This window comes from Haliotis rufescens, unplaced genomic scaffold (genome assembly GCF_023055435.1).
Source record: "Haliotis rufescens isolate VD_foot unplaced genomic scaffold, xgHalRufe1.0.p SCAF_3, whole genome shotgun sequence".
NCBI classification, from domain to species: Eukaryota; Metazoa; Mollusca; class Gastropoda; order Lepetellida; family Haliotidae; genus Haliotis; species Haliotis rufescens.
Window position 1 is genome coordinate 18,405,305 of NW_025964001.1, and position 17,482 is coordinate 18,422,786.

At 42.2% G+C, this 17,482-nt stretch overlaps 1 protein-coding gene across 2 annotated transcripts in view; it reads left to right on the top strand.

The window, feature by feature from the left end:
* Window positions 1-17,482, top strand: part of LOC124137030 (kinesin-like protein KIF26B) — a 324,882-nt gene that overhangs the window by 63,576 nt on the left and 243,824 nt on the right. Inside the window, exon 2 of one of the 2 annotated variants that reach the window (XM_048403869.1) lies at window positions 6,780-6,899. The gene's annotated coding sequence lies outside the window, so the exon portion shown is untranslated. Of the gene's footprint in view, window positions 1-6,210; window positions 6,900-17,482 lie in introns of those variants that run through there. The other variant, XM_046503131.2, reaches the window with a different exon arrangement.

Consider the following 17,482-nt stretch of genomic DNA (forward strand, 5'->3'; position numbering starts at 1 on the left):
ATTCAGTGTATGTTTATTATGACATTTAACACATTACTTACAAAAAACTAATGTAAGAACGGTTCATATCCTTTTACACCCAGACCGTGAATTCCATATTGTAAACTATCAAATGTGCCCCACGGGTTGCCTGGAAAGAATGGTTTCGTTTTATGGGTAAATTTCTTTAAAAGAGTATGGGTTTCGCTAAATACCTTGTAACAACCATAATATATTGGTTGAGGTGTTGAAAAACGAGCACCAATTGAAGAAAACCCGTACATAACGTCATGGTGAAACGTTAGCCATCTGTTCAGTATCAATCTCAAATACGAATTGTACAATGACAAAGAACACTCACACACACAAAAAACTAATGAGAAGAGAGCATCTCTTAGCAGATCATTAACTTACTACTAGGAAGGTCAACTCAAGTCCAGACGTTCTATCTCGCTGACTCTGATGTAAAACACCAGCGTTCATTCGTGCAAAATTGCGAAAAGCATGATCAGCTTCCTCAATCGGTTTAACGTTATTGTCATAAAAAGTGCGAAAGGTGTGATGAACAAGTAGGGAAAAGAACATCTCCTTACATAATGCCTTTTTCATTGCATGTTGGACTTTGCAGAAGGAGACAGAGACCGATTCTTACCCTCAGGCAGTCAGCTCCACGTCGTAAAAACTAAATCAACTGTCTATCTCTGGTGTACATATCCCCAGCTTAACGATCTTGTCAGTCAAGCTACATGTAGGCTCGTTGACACTGACTAGAACTGCAAAGTGGCATTTCGAGCAGAGAGCCCGTATATATGACCATTGGGAAATGTCACAGGACATGGAAATAACAGAATCAAGAACCGTTCGGTGTTTTTTGTACAGAAGCCTAAGCATGGTTTTCTTCATTTGATTCCAATTCATTTACTCTTGTGACAGAAAACAGATCGTCCTAAAGGTTATTAATTTTGTAAAGTAAAACATCATCATGAAAAACATAATAGTGATATAACCTGAGGCAAGTGCATGTGTCAGGTTGTGCTTTTAGGAAATTTGATGGAGCCGCTCACGAGGATGCAATGTCAGCGGTATTATTAGATTTGCAGCTGGAGAGAAAGGCACATTGTGGATATACATGTGAATAGTGCTTTGTGAGATACACGTCTAGGTATAAGGAGTGTCAATGTTGAAAAGTCCCAAATGCTGTTGAAGGAGAAATATTTTGTAGACAAAACCAACCATAGATTTTTCAGAGATGTCAACTTTAGACACATGATGTCAGCGAAAATAAAGGTTTCGTTTGAAATAAAAGCCACTACGAAAGGCACATAAGTATGTAAGTAAAGGTGTGTCAAGTACTGGGGTTGTTGAACGAGAATGCAAATCATGTCTAATTATACCAGAACAGTTGGTGTAAGGAACGATGACATGGACAGCCCTCTCCCTCTTCCCAATACTCACAATGTGAGGTTACAAGCAGATGCAGCTGACAGAAGCACAACGTTTTTACCCTGAAGGTGAAACACGAATCGATGTTTCTACGTTACCATAGGTCATTTGCGTGTTTAACACGATGACGGTTGCCTGGAAATGTCGTCACAGAAATTGACGCCTGGGGGTTAATTTCGTTGTTGAATGACTGATATACAATATACCACCACACACTCCCTTATCACAAAGCAATATGACAATATCACAAGGCAAAGTTTATTTATTTCATGTGAGTATTGTTAATGTTTTTGTGACGGTCATTTAAATTGTGAGGTCTTGAGTGCCATCAGATGATCACATGCATTTTCTTTTTGTGAATAAGGTTCGTCCTGGGGGATTAACGCTCAAGAACACGTTGTACTGAATTGTGCTCTTTAACTTCCTCGTGGGTTCGAATCTCGATTCACATCGATGAAAAATACTTGGTTTGTTAGCACCTAGACCATGATAACGCTTACGACATATATGGAAGGGGACATTTATATTTGATCGGTCACCTCTTCAAGATATACATTTCTATGATTAGAGAAGTCCAACGAATCTTTTCACCAAACAATTTATCAGAACGCCCATCAGGCCCAAAACCTGAGGTAAAATTATGTTTCCTACAATTTTCTCTTTAAAAAAAGCGCAGGTCGTTCCCTTAGCCGTCGCGCCGTGATATAACTGAAATAAGGCAAAAAAAACAAAACTAGAAAAAACAATCACACAACCAGCCCTCTTCGTCACGCAAAAGGGGGTGGCCCAGTCGTCTCGGGAGCCACGATTCGCTGTCCCTTGGGCACGCCAGAAACCTATGACTGTGGGTTCGAATCCCGGTTCGCCCCGATTATGTTTCTTGGTTTGTGAGCACCATACCCGTGCTCGTGGGTTTCACCGAAGTGATAAACGTCTGAGACCTGCATCACTTGGGCTTTCCTCCCACATTAAGCTGACACGCCGTGATATAACTGGAATACTGTTAAAAGCGGCGTTAAACCCAACTCGCCCACTCACTCGTTACTCAAATGTTACTGAGACTGACATACAGTTCATACAAGTAGACACAGTGCGCGGAATGGTATATATACGGACAAGTGCGGACAAGCAATACTGACACATGTTGTTATACAATACATAACTTGGTTTTTACCCCATACGTCTTCATATATGTTAGAGATCATTGTCCAATATCCTGAGTGTTGAGTAAGTGCGTTGGGTTCAACACCCCTTTGAAATGTTGTTCAGTTATATCACGGCGTGTCAACTTTATGTTGGAGGAAAGCCGGGGTTCATGCAGACCAAGAAACATAACGAGGGAGAACCTGGGATTCGAACCAGCGATCATAGGTTTCTGGCGCTCCTAAGGGGCACTACTCTGCATAGTAAATCAGGCGCTTAAGACGATTTGGCCACCTTTGTGTACAAATAACACGTATTCCGTATTGGCGAAGCCAGGGGTGTGGTGTTAACAGCACGAGGATCATAATCAGGGCGAACCTGACATAAGGAATACATATAAACGATGAAACACAAGGAAGTGGATTACATAATTGATACGATTTGTAATTTACCGTATTGAATGTATATCATGACAGGGGCCAACACGAACGAGTGATGTACAAATGCTGAAAATCAAACTCAGATCATCAGGTTGATGATAAACGCTGTATCCACTGGGCTATCTAATCACTAATTAAGAAGATGCGTTTTGATTTCATAAGACAATAGTAGATATCTATTTGGATAAGTAACGTGTTTATTATTTTAGTTTAAAACATAAGCCGAAAAAACTCCGTTGAGATGCTAACTGATAAGACATGTAAGAAATACACCAAAAACAGAATAATATAAACCCGTTTCTAGGCAACACATAGGCTAACACTTAGTCTATGAAAACATTTCTTTAAAATAACTGTAATTTACTTTTCCCCAAAAAATACTCTTCCCTGCTCTGCTGTTTACACGTAGAATCAACGAACTAGACTTGATTTAGTTTGATGTAGACTTCCCTAGGCTTTCCGTAGACAATAAATTTCAAAATAATATATTCCACAGTCCTAGGGCAGATCTAGAAACGCACGTATGCTTATTAAATTGCCTTGGAACCACGCCGACCCGGGATCATAAAGAACAATGTTAGTTCCATGACATCGACATCAATCAAATCTGTGTTTATAAAAAAAACTTGCCCTTATGAGTGAATGTATGTATTTAGGTCTGGAGGGCACGCATTTATTACCACCAATGAAATCCATCATAAACAATGTATGTGTCACATGATACTATCACTTTGCTCTGCATTCACGGAGAAACGGATAACCACCCAGCTATTGTGACTCTTGTCTCGGGGGCAACCATAAATTTTAGCGTTGTCATTTATAGAAAATGATATAAATTTTAATAACAGATTTGATTTTTAAGTATCATTGTACTAGCGATCAATGCTACACGTTTACGGGGAATTGTTTCATTCATAAGTAATAGACCACATCAATCAAGTTCGCACTATCGCCCCTATACACTGACAGATGTAGTAACGCGGATATTCATTGAGTGATTGAACATCACATATCTCGATCACGAGAAACAGTCTTTCGTAACGGGTCACTGCAGGTATGGAGGCGATTCTTGATTACTGTTAGGAGTGATCACACATTGATCTCCATTCAAATGGCCTTGACTATCGTGTACATCTGATCTTTCCGTAATATGTGTGGTAATAAGAAAAGCTGAAAACGAAGCATTACATCGATTTTTACACCGTCCACCTGTAAAGGCTTGTATAGTTTCTATATATACATTTAATGCCAACATGATCACTTAATGTGTATATCTGTATGACGTATATGAAATGGTGTGTGTTTGCAGGGGGAGTGGCTGGGGTGAGAGTAGGAGCGTGAGATCGTGACAATGTGCGAGGCCCAGTGTGATTGAGACGTGATAGAATGGGAAAGAGACGAGTGTGTGTGTGTGTGTGTGTGTGTGTGTGTCTGTGAGAGAGAGAGAGAGAGAGAGAGAGAGAGAGAGAGAGAGAGAGAGAGAAGTGTCAGATAAAGACAGCGAGTGAGAGATAGTTAAAGAGGTAAAGAGTGTATATGTGTGAGTGAGTGAGTTGGTTAAACGCCGCTTTTAACAGTATTCCAGTTATATCACGGCGTGTCAGCTTAATGTGGGAGGAAAGCCCGAAGTGATGCAGGTCTCAGACGTTTACCACTACTGTGAAACCCACGAGCACGGGTATGGTGCTGACAAACCTAGAAACATAATCGGGCCGAACCGGGATTCGAACCCACAATCATAGGTTTCTGGCGTGCCTAAAGGACGCAACGCGGCGCGTTAGGCGACTGGCCCATCCGTGCCCTCTATATGTGTGAGGGAGAGATTAGGTCACTGAGAGTGACAAGGGACATTAATAAAGATAATTCCATAATGTTTTCCTTAAAGATTGTTTGAGGTTTTATTAGAGATAGAGTCATGAGCGGGCGAGAGTGTTAGAGAGAGCGAAGGGGAGAGTTTCAGAGTTAGAGACCCAGTGAGAGTGAGAGAATACATGTGCGTGAGAGAGAGAGAGAGAGAGAGAGAGAGATAGAGAGAGAGAGAGAGAGAGAGAGAGAGAGAAAGGGGGGCGAGTGAGCGAGTGTCATATAGAGATAGCGAGTGAGAGCGAGAGAGTGTATATGCGCGAGTGAGAGAGAAACAGTGAGAGCGAGAGATTGCATGTAGGAGAGAGAGATACATATATATAATAGAGAGAGAGAGAGAGAGGAGGGTGGGTGAGTGAGTGAGTACGTAGGAGTCTCAGCTATAGAGATAGCGACTAAGAGTTAGTTAAAGAGCGAGGGAGTATAAGTGTGAATGAGAGTATCAGAGACCAGTGAGAGAGCGAAAAAATAAAGAGAGAAAGAGGACGGGATGAGTGAGTGCATGTGTGGGAAAGTCAGATATAGATAGCGAGTGAGAGAGAGTTAAAGAGCTATATAGCGAGTAGAGGAGTGAGTGAGAGTGTCAGAGATAGAGAGAACCTGCCGAAGAGCGAGACGTTCATTTAGATTGCGTTTTACTGGCATAAAGACAAAAATGCATTATCATTATGTCAGAGATAGAGAGAACGGGTGAGTGAGCGAGAGAGGGAATTCCAAGTTGTAGCTTTAGATTACTTTTTCCTGGTATAAACACACAAATGCATTATCAGTGAACATTTCTATCAAGCCTAATGTGCGACGGGGCAGGATAGTAATCTCTTAAATATATGTGCTTTTAAGACAGTTAATCTCTACGTCTGCGGTACATTTCAGAATTAAGCAACGTCACTTCACCCAGTGTTGTAAATGCCTCACCAATAGCCACCAATACAATGCCTGTTTTTAACTCCAACGCATAAACAAAAAACCGAAGCCACTATGTGTCTTCCAGGGCACGTGACTGATCGTAAGACCATAAAATTGCAGGAGAACGCTCAAACACCTCAATAAACACTGCGTAAATCAAGACGAGGAATTCTCGTCTGAAATGACCGATGCTATTTGAGTTGCATTCATCGATACGTATCTCACCATGAAGGATTATCAAGATGTCGTTTAATAGTAGAAAGAATGTGACAGCACTATCGAGGGCAGGTTTGAAAATATAAAATAATCATTGGCGATATTGACAGTGCTTCAAGCGCTGAGTGAACGCAGAATTCTTGTCGACAGTTGTAGTTGTCAATCGCTCGTCTGTTGCTACCAGGCTCGCGAGCAGTTCTACAGTCGGTGATGAGCGTGAGCTATCTGTAGAGTATCACGCGAGTTTCTCCGCAAGTCCAGGCAAATGTGATTCCTTGGAAGGATTACTTCTGTCTCAGTTATTGCACTGTAAGATTTGAGGTTATATACCGCTCAACGTTATCGACGCTTCTGCTGCTCGCTTCCAGTCTTCTAAGCCACGTATTTGGAATTACGCCTTTATAAACATTTCATGTACAATTACTGGAACAGGATTGTATTTATAGTGTGGGATATAGCTCAATATTTGTGACATACACTTTTATAGCATTTTCAACTTGTGTACGAGCGTTGCTAAGTTCTCGGCCTGACGCTCTGCGGGAAAGTGTTCGTTTACATGGGCTCTCTCTTTCACCTAGTGAGCTGGCCTGTGTGCATATACATATTTAATTAGTAAACAATAGCACCACGCGGGCACGGATCTCTGGGTTGTTTGCTACACTTGCCGTGGACGGTCTCATCACGGGCTCCGCAATTCCTTCTCCACCTGTCAATGTGGTCGGAAACGGTTTTATGGCCGTTCAGCGTTCTCCAACTGGCCAGCTTCAGGATTTGCCTTGTCTGTTTCAGGGGGAGGTAACTGAGTTGGAATAGGATAGTAACGAATGTGGATAAGTTAAGGACCAGAAACGGGGATACTGGAATACCTTTTTTGTGCACACCTGGGATACCTGGATTAACTATTTACAGGTAAGATTATATTTAATTATTGCAATTCAACACGTCTCAGAATGTACCGAAACGTATTTACATTGTACTCTTATAGTATCATTTAATGATATATCTGACAAAGTTATACTTTGCACGATCAGCATGTAAAAAAAAGAAATTCTTAACAAAGAACGCATGGCAACGATCTTATGGAAACTGATATTCTAGCTGTGAACTTTAAACGCTGTAAATATTTTATGTGGAATGCTACCTTTAGGATTGAAAATGACTAAGTCGAGTTTTTCATTTCTGAGCTTTTCCATTTTCATACAAAATGGAAGTAATAGCCATTAAATATAGGCGGCACAACAAATAGTTTCAATTACTCGATATAAACACTCTCCGTATACTTTCATTCTCACGGGACAAAGCTATATTTTGTTTGAGTGGGAGGGAAAGATTGAGACTGGGTTGTTCAAAAATACGTGCATTTTGTAATCTTAACAAGCAGCGGAGAGCTGGACTGGGGGCGGCCCATGTCAAGCACGTAGACTCGTCTCGTGGAGCGCCCGGATCACCTGCGCTGAAGAAACTCAAGTAACGGGCCCATTGTTTAGCATTACAATAGCAAGCCTACAGTCGTGCAACACTGTATAGTGTATATCAACTGCGAGAATGGATTCCACAATGCTTTACCTTAGCTGGATTTGGGTGGAAGCATTCGTTGATTTCCCCTGTAAATGTATCGGTTTACTAACACTACATCACGTCAGAGGATAAGACGACTGGCGAACATGGCACGCTCTCTGCTGTAATACCGACCATTAAAGGGGCTAAACACCCGCCTCTTTGCGTCTTGTACACAAGCCTCACCGGGCAGCTGTTTCCAACGAAATAAGGGAAATCTCGCTCTTGTTTAGTTAGCAGATTTGCTTTTTGTCCTCGGATAGAAAAATCATGCGTGTCTTTAATGATTGCTACCCTCGTTATCAACTATTATCCCTGGGAGTGGGGCTCGCACCTGGCACCGGTGGGGCAATGGTTTTACTTGAAAGCCTGTATGTAACATTGGGTGTAACGGAGGTATTTTCCCATGATTTGAATCTAGCCTGTTACGCAACCGTTATCTTTCTTTGGGACCAATGAATACAATCTTTACGACACGAACTCCACCGCAGTTAACAGCGACATCTTATCTCTTGTTAGCCGTGTTACGAAACATGCTAAAGGTATAAATGAACGCTGTGGGACTGGCCTCGCATATTTACTATTGCATCAGACGTTGCGGTCGTATATCCTTACTCGAATAAATAAAACTGAAATCCTTATCATGTTTATGGTTTCACTGATGACTTGCAGACCTTTAAGTGGAGCAGGGATATTATGGGTTCCCTGCTTCTCATAATATTGAAATAAAGTGCATTCAAACGTGACACTTTTTATAATTCACGCATAATTTTAACCCTTTTCTTTGACCATAAATGATGTATCATCAGCTATGTCCTCGCGAACGAATCTAATATGATGATATGAATATGTTTTATTGCACACAACCACCACTTTCACGGTTTTTCGGTGTAGTTTTTTCCCTATCCGACACATCGGATCGCCGTATTTTTGTTTCGAACCTTGAAAATGTTCTCACCTACTGGGTATTTGCAAAGTATTACGAACATCTTTACACGTCACGTGAAATGATGTTAACCTTTCTGAAATGTTGAACAAATTGAATTTCTAATTTTAATTTAATGTTTTCGTTATTACACTCGTGATTACGTATTTACATGTAAGAGCGGGTTTCACGTTATATCTGAAGAGTACATACAGAGAAATGAAAGGTTGTGGGATCGAAGCAGTGATACAGCTTCCCCACATGGCTTTGGAAGAATCCATCCATCGCTACAGTTCCTAAGGTAATCTGGGCAAGCATTGGTAGAAATCATGCGGGAACTTAATTCATCAGTTTCACCAGTCCAAGTGACCATCACACTGCCGAACACAATCTTGATGCAGTCGTAACATTTATATATATGTAATTCGATATTATATTGTAAACCTAAATTGACTTTCAGAGTGACAAATTTCAACAAAACTGTATGATAAGATGGATGTATGACTTCAACATTCCAGAAGTCACCTCTCCCTTTTTGTTATTATTAAAGCAGCTCGAGCATTTGGTGTCTACATTTCACAACTTTTGAGGTACAATCGACTCGTATGACTCTTGCTCAAAAGTTGTTATATCGAGGCTACAACATTCAAGAACCTTTGAGGAACCGGGTTAGAATCGGTCTTCAGCAACCCATGCTTGTAAGAGGCGGCCAACGGAATCGGTTGGTCAGGCTCGGTGACTCGGATGATGCGTGTCAGTGTCATCCCAATTGTGTAGATCGGTGCTCATGATGTCAATCATTGGCTTGCCTGGTCCAAATTCGATTATTTTCATCCAACGTCATATAATTGAGTACGGCTTTTAACGAACAAACGAACAAACAAACTAACATTCAGGGCGTTAAATATTTCAAAACGATGTATCGTACACATGTGAAAGACATTTCCAAATTCGTTGCATCAGTGACAAAATGATGTCCGATGCAATTTCCTATTTTGATTTGTACTAAATATCCCCATGTTTTGTCAGGCGACCAATTTACTTACCTTTGCGTGTGTTTGTGACGGGTGCCACCGGTGGAGCAGGATACGCTCACCTTTCTGCGAACACATGGTATCATCACTATTTTATAGCAATTCATAAACACATGCGCGTGATATAGATTTAATCGTACATGGAGTGAGTATGGTGTTACGCCTCTCTTAGCAATATTCCAGCAATATCACGACTAGGGACACCGGAAAATGGGTGTCACACGCTGCACTCATGTGGGGAATCAAACCCGGGTCTTAGGCGTGACACGCCAACACTTTAACCTATAGGCTACCCCAACGCAAAGCAGATATTTCTTACTGTTATAGAAATGCTCTTGTTGCTTTCATTTCAATTAACCTAATTTCTCATAACCATTGACCCGTGGGGATCCGGGTAAAAACAGGTCACCAGCAATCTATGCAGGTCGCAAGACACGGCGAAATCGATCGGGTGGTCTTTGGGTCAGACTTAATTCATTATATGTCATCGTATCCAAATTGCCTGGATCAATGCTTATGGCGTCCATAACTGGACTTTCTAGTCCAAACTTGATCAGTTTTAAACCGCTGTCACATGGCTGGAATATTGCTGCATCAAACAACACTACCCACCACCAACGAAAATCTAATGATAATTAAAAACCCTTTTCTCAAATGCTTCTCTTATGATGTACGAACTACACGCGGAGCTGAACGAACGATTTATTATGTAGGAATAAGCCGAATGACCAGAATGGGAAACTATCCAGACGATATCTTCCGCAATGACCTTTCTGACAATCTCCAGATTGACCCAGTGGACGGTCACATGACCGGAGGTGACACCGTCGAAATTGACACAGACGTGCAAGCACGTGGCACGTGAGAGCATGTTGAGCAGACGACACTGTCCAAATGCCCGCCAAAGTCTCCCCTGTCGGTGTGCTGAAAGCTACACCTTGAAACACAGGTCGCTTGTTACGTTGACGTAACAAGCCCAAGAAACAGGCACGAAGAAAAACACTAGCCGCGGCGTGTAAAATACGGGCAAATTTGTTCAATTTAATTTGACATTCGTTTATCTTCCGCCATTATCTGTTGATTTGTCAATATTGATGGGTCGTCTGTATTTTGACCTTGATGAGCACAGGGAGAGCTAACCTCGATGTTGTTGATGTTTTGGGGTGGTCGTCATTGATCGCACAGTGATCCTGACTCGAGCAATGCGTTGTAACATTTCACAACCGCTTCTTTGTTGATGCTGGACGTGAGTAGTTCTGCTTAAATACTTGGCATTTTGGGCAGCCATTCCTGTTGATGACACGTCTGTATTTATGCTTGTTTTCAAAATAGTCAATTGCTGTTTAAAAACAACGGGAGACAGCGACCCCGGAGCGTCTCAGCAAATATTCAGAAAAGTGACAAATCGCGCTTTCAGAACAACCTTCTGTAGACTCGCGTTTCGCAGTGAAAGTTCACTCGCACTGTTATTGACCGTTTGGACACGTGTGCCTTCTGATATTATTATGTTATAACATTAATCGTGATCGTGATTATTATTCCTAAATGGCATTATCTGTGATTCTTAAAACTGGATCATGTACAGCGGGGATAAACAAAATTCACCTTTTCTGAGATTCTTGAAAATGTGAAATGGTTGTACTTGTATATATGTGTGAGTGAATATATGTGGGAGTGAATAACATCGAGAATTTGGGTAGACTAGCCAGTATTTATTTGAATATTCATCGACATAGACTATGTAGGGATTCCAGAACAAATATACCCCTTGCACCCATTGCTTGCCGTAACATTGCGTAAATGTTGTTTAAGGCCACAGTCAGTAATAGTCTAGCTATATCATGGTGGCTTGTAAATTATCGAGACTGAGCGAGACAAACAAGTGACTGACATTTCACAAATCCACGCCATCGAGGCACGCTGACACGCAATCACCCAGGCCGACCACCCAATCCTCGTTAGTATGATCTTAAGACAAGCATCGGGTACTGGGGACCCTATCCCTTAATCTGCACAAGGACTTAGCGTCAAGACTACACTGCTGATCGAGTGGTTACAGTGTGCGACCTGGATGACCTGTCATTGTTACCTAACGATGTTGGTTGTTGCTACCAATCAGTGGTTTGTCTGGTCCAGGTTGAATTAATTTAGGATCACTGTGGTATTGCTGGCGCGCTGCTTGACTGCTGCGTTAAACAACATTCACTCGTGTATTCGACCCATAGCACCATACCCGTGCTCGTGGGTTTCACCGAAGTGGTGAACGTCTGAGACCTGCATCACTTCGGCCTTTTCCCCCACATTAAGCTGACACGCAGTGATATAACTGGAATACTGTTAAAAGCGGCGTTAAACCCAACTCACTCACTCACTCACTCATAGCTAGGCTTGAGGACAACGGATTCATACACAGCTCAAGAGGACATTGACTGCCCAGAAGAGTCACCATACTGCTATTTTGTCAACTAGAGCTCACTGGGACATTGTGATACCGAATAATGGGCTTATCTGCCATTCCAACCTGATATTCATCATTCATTCATTCATTCATTAAGACTATATGTATCAGTCATCTTGATTCTATTAATAAGTTTCTCTCTTTTTTTCGAATTTACTTATGTCATGTAATACATAAAAATATTTGAAATGGAATATCAATATTTTTAAAACCATTTATCGAGAATTATACTCGTACGTGGAATCGAATGCTGGTTTTCGGCGTAACGAGGAAAGTAATTAACAAATGGCTACACGCCTTTGACATAGAAAGAAGTGAAAATGTGGAAAGTGTAGCTTGTCGGGAACAGACAACCGATTCAAACTGCCCTTGTCTCCCTATAGTAAACCACAATGTTTAATTATTTAGTTCTTCGCCATCCTTGAGGCGATTTACATGAAATAATCACCAACTGTCAAAAGAAATTATTGTAAAAACGCCATGAATTGATTAACAGACTTTGTCACTCTGATTATTTGACAAATGCCACTTTTTACCAGCTTTCCTTCACTGCAGAGTTAAGCTGATTATTTGAAGTGCGAGAGAAATGTTGGTCTCCCACTCCAACACTGATGTCTCAGACAAAGCGTATACCAACGCCAGCCGGCTGACTTCAAGCTGCTCATCTGTGTACGAGGGACCATCGAGTCAAGAAGAACGTACTGTGTTACAATCAGTCTTGCACTGCTATATTCTATCTCGTACCACCCAGGCCGGGAGAGAGCGAGTTACATCGATACCAACACAGGCCTTGTTAACTGTGGAGGTGTCGTGCCACTTGATGTAGCGGTAGGGGGCAAGGTTTAGAACCTTGACACTTTTCAACAACCCATGGTGATACTAGCCAGGAATTATGTCTTGCATAAAACACATGGCATCACCACTTACCCACATGTTGCTATCATGATGTACTTCGTCTGCAGTCGGGTTATTAAACTGCCAAGAGATTACAGAGACCCGGATTTCGATTCAGGAATTCTATTAATTTATTTGAGCTCGGAATCTACTTGTTTGTGATAAAAACGACACGGAGATCGCGAGTACTTGAGGAACTGATAGGTCTTACTCGTTACATATGTTTACAGATTACCGTTAATTGAGGTCGATAAGGGCTGCTGCGACAAATGGGCTACTTCGAATGAGGATTCGGTATCAATCGGACTTGTGTAAGCAAGGAAGGATAATATAGCATCATGTTTTGGTTACAGCGAACAAAATGTGAAAGAAAATCCAATCTTCGAGGGACGGTTCCGAAAAAAGACCCTGAAAAAATAGCCTTGTTCTTAGGGTGAGGTAAATGAACTATAAACTAAATAAACCATAAAACCAGACATTGTTAATGAATGATAGCACAAATATGTCGACGGGAGCTGAAAAAATAACGATAAAATAATTTGTCCCGAACGAAGCTCCATTCCCCTCGCAAAAAACGTGTTCGCTGAGGATCTGTCAACGTTATATAGTTAGCGTTTCCTCGAGAAAAGACAGCAGGGTTGAAACGCTGCAGAACGTCATTCAATTTCTTGTTCAAATCAGCTTATGTCATTCTTCTTGCTGAATGTTTACTTTCCAAAGATATTGTCTAATCTTCACTGATAATTCCAATAGTTTTGTATTTCACTTCTGTGCCAAACCTTTGATAGGTAACAGCGGATCTGGAAGACAGAGCTCGTGTTTGACCGACTTTAGTTCTTTATTGACCAATGGTAAATCACTACGATGAGCACTAATGGCAGATAGCGTTAGATCCCTGAAGAATGCCGGTAAGACAGTGCTATCGCGCTCTGTCCCGAACCGATAGGGCTAATGAGATCGTTTCCGTCGGCTCCGAACAGCAACGGGGATGTAAATAACTGCGTCGGTGATAGAAAGAGTTCATTAAGGAGTGAAACGGCAGACTGAACTAGGAAAAAGATCTCGTTTGCTCGTTTGTTCCAATTGTGGTCTTAGAGGAAGCGATTCTAAGTCCGTGAATAAGTATGCAGATTGAGGATGATCTTACAAGGGCCACCCCAAAGCCACACACACAGTGAATACAGTATAACTACAAGGCGAAGTGTAGATGAGCAGCTCATTTGTGCTGGCGTGTGTTGATTGTCATTTTCGGAGCAGTTTGCAAATTCTAAATTTTGTTCGTTCAACTATGGAGATCGATAGTTTTGTATTTTTTAAAGCCGGTATTTGAGGCAAGATTCTACCACGAATGGGGAGCTCGACGGAGCGTTGGTTATTACTGCATACATGATATGGATTAATGTTTGAAACAAACGGGGTCTCGGGTAAAAACAGGTCCCATCGAAAGTGAGGATCGCGGGCAACGATCATCGCAGAATATGCGCGTTGATGGAGGATTTTCCTTCTTGATTAGTTAACACAATCTGACGAACCCGTGAAGGTCCGGGGTAGAATAGGTCATCAGCAACCCATCCCTGCCGTAAAAGGCGACTATGTTTGTCGTAAGAGGCGACTAACGAGATCGGGTGATCAGCCTCACTGACTTGGTTGATGTATGTCATCGTATCCCAATTGCATGGATCGATGCTCGTGATATCAATTACTGGATTATTTGGTCCAGATTCGATTATTTACAGACCACCGTCATATAGCTGGAATATTGCTGAGTGCGGCTTTAAACAACAAACATAACATAATCTGACTATTGGAGTGCACTTTACTACCCGTACTCAATGGTCACAGCCTCGACCATTTGCTGACCTGTACCATGTACGATGCTACTTTGCAGGTGGTCGTTTGTGGTCTGGCTGGTTCAGTGCTTTCCCGCTCTCGGGCGGCGTGAATCAGTGTTCACATCATCGACCACTAGCCGATATGTTCCATGTACGATGATACTTTGCAGCCGGCTGGTCCTGACCTGGTAGATGCAGTATATCACTGCACTCCGGCGACGTGAATTGGTGTCCACATTATCGACCACTGGCTGATACATGTACGTTCCATGTTCAATGATACTTTTTAGTTTCTCTGGGCGTGACCTGACTGTTGTAGTATACGCTTCCTCTCCAGCGACGTGAATCGGTGTTCACATTATCGACCACTGGCTGACATGCACCATGTGCGATGATACTTTTCAGTTAGCTGGGCTTGACCTGACTGTTGTAGTATACGCTTCCTCTCCAGCGACGTGAATCGGTGTTCACATTATCGACCACTGGCTGACATGTTCCATGTACGCTGATTCTGTACAGATCGCTTGTCGTGACCTGACTGTTGTAGTATACGCTTCCTCTCCAGCGACGTGAATCGGTGTTCACATCATCGATCACTGGCTGACATGTTCCATGTACGATGATACTTTACAGTTCTCTGGGTGACTTGGCTGTTGTAGTATACGCTTCCACTCCAGCGACGTGAATCGGTGTTCACATTATCGACCACTGGCTGACATGTTCCATGTACGATGATACTTTTCAGTTAGTTGGGCGTGACCTGGCTGTTGTAGTATACGCTTCCACTCCAGCGACGTGAATCGATGTTCCATGTACGATGATACTTTTCAGTTCGCTGGGTCTAGACCTGACTTGAAATGTATGCCCAAGGTCCAGCGACTGGAATCAATGCTTACATTATCGACCACTTGATGACATCTTACAGTCAACATTGTGTTTTGCAGGTCGCGGTCATGTCAGAGATACCGCTGACAACGACGGAATATCGTGTTTATGTTATTACTCATTCTCCGGATCGTCGTTTCAACGAGTCTACATAATGATTTGTTCCGATCCTAAGAACAAACAAATACGCAATATTGCTAACAGTTCCATCTATATTTAGAAAACGCATAACTGTCAGTCTAGTCATCTCAATTGCATAGCTTCGTTCTGTGGTCAATATTTATAACAGGCAGTATAATCCTATAACACCGTGACATATTTCACGCTGTTGGCCATACAAATATTTACGCTCACAAGACGGGACTCTAGCGCTCTTAGCCGAAACGTTCAAATACTGGGCAATTTGACAGGGCTTTGAGTAGATAGGTCCCTTGTTTGCCGGCTAATCCAAGGCACTAATCTCGTTTGTCCCACTCACAGAATATAAATTTACCTGTTGGATATATTGCCTACTTTGTGTTAAGGTGAAACACCTGCTTCCCCTCCCTGGGCTCATATGTGCGGTTCAAACACTCGTTGATTCACGCTGTGATGTGGCTCATATGTGCGGTTCATCATTTAACACTGGGGAGTGGTTCAGATGAGAAATTTAACAGCGGGGAGTGGTTCAGATGAGAAATTTAACAGCGGGGAGTGGTTCATTCACACTGTATTGTGGTTCAGATGAGAAATTTAACAGCGGGGAGTGGTTCATTCACACTGTGTTGTGGTTCAGATGTGAAATTTAACAGCGGGGAGTGGTTCATTCACACTGTATTGTGGTTCAGATGAGAAATTCAACAGCGGGGAATGGTTCATTCACACTGAATTGTGGTTCAGATGAGAAATTTAACAGTGGGGAGTGGTTCATTCACACTGTGTTGTGGCTCAGGTGTGAAATTTAACAGCGGGGAGTGGTTCATTCACACTGTATTGTGGTTCAGATGAGAAATTCAACAGCGGGGAGTGGTTCATTCACACTTAATTGTGGTTCAGATGAGAAATTTAACAGTGGGGAGTGGTTCATTCACACTGTGTTGTGGTTCAGATGAGAAATTTAACAGCGGGGAGTGGTTCATTCACACTGTGTTGAGGTTCAGATGAGTACTTTGACATCAGACATTCGTTCATGCACGTTGTGGTTCAGAATGATGTGTAGTGGACCAGATAGTTGTTGAGAATGGTTCATTCACGTTGTGCTGTGCTTCAGATGTGTACATTGACAGCGTGGTTCATTCACTTTGTGGCGTGGTTCAAATATATAGTTTAACATGAGAGAATGGTTCATTCGCGTTGTGCTGTGGTTCAGACCTGTAATTCAACACCAGAGAATGGTTCATTCACGTTGTGATGTTCACATGTGTGGTGGTTCAGATAATAGTATATTCACGTGTGATGTTAAAATGTGTAGTTTGACACGAAAGGGCGGTTCATTCACGTTGAGAAACGTCAGATGTGTGAAGAGACAGCAGATTATGGCTTCTTCACGGAGGGTTTCGGTTGGTAAGTGAGATGAAACGTTGGTTGGTTGTTTTACGCCGCACTCAGCAATACTCCAGCTATATGACGGCGGTCTGTAAATAATCGAGTCTGGACCAGACAATCCAGTGATTAATATCATGAGCATCGATCCATGCAATTGGGATCGATGACATGCATCAACCAAGTCAGCAAGCCTGACCACCCGATCCCGTTAGTCGCCTTTTACGGCAAGCATAGTCGCCTTTTACGGCAAGCATGGGTTGCTGAAGATCTATTCTATCCCGGATCTTCACGGGTCTGAGATGAAACGACAGACAGCTGTTCATACATGTACTGCTGTGGTTCATAATGTTTTCATATGTGATAATGCTTACAGGCCACTGTAA